Below are 3,788 nucleotides of genomic sequence, written 5' to 3' on the forward strand. Positions count from 1 at the left end.
AGTCAGCTGGCCTAAAAGATATCAATCGTGGCGTTAACCCGATGGAAATGAGATACGACCCAACTGCAAGAAGGAGGCAGGGAGACTATGCTGTACAGATAAGCAGAATGCTCACAAACATCTCCAGGAAGTATCTCCATGAGTCTAAAGGACAGTGCTTGTAGAATCATCGAAGATCCAGCTGCAACTTCCATGACAGAAGAGGGCATCTATAGAAACTGAAATCTCTGTGACAGAAGGGAACAACCAAGAGGTAAGTGTAATAATACTATCCTCTGACTGCCCTCCTTTCCTGAGGAAAAAGCCACGACTCAGGACACTGCTTATTGTGGAAGCCAGTTGCACCCCTGAAGCTCCGTGTGGGCCCATCTTGCTGTGGAGTCGGGATGTTGTTCTTGTCAGGCACCGTGGAGATGGTTCAGACTGATAGCAACCCTATGGACAACCGAAACCGACACTGCCCGGTCCTGTGCCATCCTCACGCTGGGCCTCATGTTTGAGCCCATTGTTGCAGCCACTGCGTCAAGCCATCTTGTCAAAGGCCTGCTTTTTCACTGCCTCTCCACTTTACCAACATGATGTCCTTCTCTAGGGACCGGTCTCTCCTCATGACGTGTCCAAAGTTCATGAGACAAAGTCTCACCGTCCTTGACTCTAAGAAGTAGTCTGGCTGTACTTTTTCCAAGACAGATTAGTCTGGTTTTTTTGGCTGTCTATGGTATTTCAATACTCTTCAACAGCACCATAGTTCAAATGCATCGATTCTTCTTTGGGCTTCCTTATTCAATGTCCGACTCTCACATGCAGATGAGGTGACTGGAAATACCTTGGCTTGAGTCAGACACACTTTCATTCCAAATGTGACAGCCTTGCTTTTCAGCCCTTTAAAGAGGTCTTGTGCAGCAGATTTACCCAATATATTTATGATCCCCACAGAGTACATAGCCTGAATCCTAACTTCTATGCCTGTGACTTAATCCCACTTGAGAATAGTTGTCTTTGTTACATTGACAGGGGGATTACTGTCTTGAGTCAATTTCTTTGAAGAAAATTTTTTTAAGGATTAGGCAAGTGAGTAGAGAGATGGAGTGAGATAGATGCCAAGACACCGAGAGATCTTCAAGGAACCAGGAAACTGAAGCGACAACGACCTTCCTGCACAGATCCCAGAAAGAGAACGCCTTCTCCTAGAGCCCGCGCTCCAAGCTCAGTCTTCCAGCCTCCTCCTCTGTGAGAGAATACATTTCTGTTTGTCAAAGCCATTCACTTATGGTATTTCTGTACTAGCAGAACTATATAAGCAAGACACTTATAACTAACTCCTTTACAGAAGAAAGATCTAGATGCTGGGCTTCTGGTGGCCAAAATACCATTTTTGGGGTCCTCTGCTTGATTTTTATGAAGATAGTTTTTTAGGGAGATTGATTACTTCCTAAATTCTTTAAGCCCCAATTCATATGCCAAGATTCACATCTTGCTGACTTCACCACCGAGTCAGAGACAAAGAGAATGAAAGATATGCTATAAGGGTGACCTCTGTCTTGTGGGAAGGGTAAAGACTACATTTTTCCTCCTTAGAGAAGGCCAGACAAGAAAATAGAGCAAGAAGACACACCTGTTCTAGCCAGCAACTTCAGGTCAGACTCCCAGAGAGAGAAAAGCTACATCTAGATTACTAGGAGGGAACCCTGAAGGTACTTACTCCCTTCACTTCATAGAACCCGAGGAAGCTCAGAGCCTTCAGGAATACATTATGCTGTACCTTGACAAGGAATGAAATAAGGCACAGATGAGGGAGAGATCCAGATGGATGAATCTAAAGTACAACCTCTAATTTTCATGATTGAGCAGAACATGCAGTGGATCCAGACATTCCTGTGTGGCCTAAGAAGGAGCAAAGAGGTGCCAAGGTGACCAGTGGAATTACTGAATTGTGGGATGGCAAGATGTCATGGGATTCAAGACAGGGGGGAGCCCCTGAGGGGACTTGGGTGATGGGAGCCAGCACGGTACCTAACACCTCTAGAAACAGTCAGTAGCCCTTCAGAGGATCCCAGGCCTCAGAGTCAGAAGTAGGGAGGGTCCAGAAGACCTGCCTGTATAAGCATTAGAGTTCCTCGTCAGTTCCCTGCTGCTAAAAGTCCCTGGAAGCTCCCTCCAACACCATATATATTAAGATGCCATTTCAGAGAGGAGAAAGAGAGAAACTTGAAATTGGGGCATTTGCTTGAAGAAGATTTCATAACTGGAAAAGGACAGAAACCATATGAAGAACATGTGGGAGTCCCCTGTCTTCCTTCACTAGCTGTGTTAGTCTGGGTTGACTAGAAAAACAAATCCAGGGACACGCGTGTGTGTGAGAGAGCTTTATATCAAAAAGTAATTGTATATTAAGAAAACATTCCAACCCAGTCCAGATCAAGTCTGATATTAGCCCAAAAGTCCAATACTGGTCCAAAAATTGCTCTTCAGACTCACAAAGCACAGACAACGATCCAAAACTGAGGAAGATCACAGGCTGGTGGGTGCAAAGTCTGTGGACCCAATGGCAGTGGACCCATCTTCAGGGCTCTGGCTGCCATCAGCATGGTTCCATGTGGCTTGTAAACAGGAATGTGAAGCCAAGAGAGAGTGTGCATCCCGTCTCTAGAAAAGAGAGCAAGTTCCCAGAATCCTCATGAGAAGTCCACACTCACAAGTCAAGAGAGAAAAGGAAAAATACTAAAAGGAAAACTGTGGAACTGATTATATATAGATGGACAATAAATGATTATATACATATAAATAAAAAAACTTACTGTATTAATAAATGGGTGTTATTCCTCTTTGAAAATTATTAAGGGAAGAGGGCAAAATCAGAATGACAATGAAATTATCATCTAAATTTCCTTTTCTCTTATAGTAGAAAATATAATTAATAGCTGTTCTATTCATGTAGTCTCAGGACAAAGTCTGACAATATAACTTATTCTGCATTCTTTCTTTACATCTTTTGGATTATTGGTTGTAATAATGGAAAAATCATGCTTATTAATTATTATTGTTCTAATGACGAAAGACAGCTTCAGGTATTTTTTAAACAGACTAGCTTTCTTTGTTGACTCCAGCATTTCCTCAGTTGTCAGTACTATTTATGTGACAATTTCTGATAACTAGAGAGAAACTACCACCCAGTCACACAACTGGGTAGTTAAAAAAGACTGACGCCAAATAATCAAACTCTATTTCCTGGTTTATAAATGTGTTATCACTGAAGACAAACATGTGCATGAGCAAATGTGGTGAAAAAAGCTGATGGTGCCCAGCTATCAAAGATATAGCATCTGGGGTCTTAAAGGCTTGAAGGTAAACAAGCGGCCATCTAGACCAGAAGCAACAAAGCCCACAAGGAAGAAGCACACAAGCCTGTGTGATCATGAGGTGCTGAAGGGATCTGGTAGCAGACACCAAAGAACAAAAACCATCATTGTGCACTCACCTTCCCCACATAAACGCTGAAGATGAATGTGTGCATAAGAAGGCTGATGGTGTCCGGCTATTGAGAGATATAGCGTCTGGGGTCTTAAAGGATTGAAGGTAAACAACCAGCCATCTAGCCCAGAAGCAACAAAGCCCACATATAAGAAGCACACCAGCATGTGTGATTATGAAGGGTCGAGGGGACCAGGTATCAAGCACCAAAGGGGGGGCGGGAATCATATCATCATGAATGAGGGGAGTGCATGATGGGCACCCAATGCCCATCTGTAGGCAACTGGACATCCCTTGCAGAGGGGTAGTGGGGAGGA

Source organism: Echinops telfairi, unplaced genomic scaffold (genome assembly GCF_000313985.2).
Source record: "Echinops telfairi isolate 266 unplaced genomic scaffold, ASM31398v2 ScPeMD7_7400;HRSCAF=8409, whole genome shotgun sequence".
NCBI lineage: Eukaryota > Metazoa > Chordata > Mammalia > Afrosoricida > Tenrecidae > Echinops > Echinops telfairi.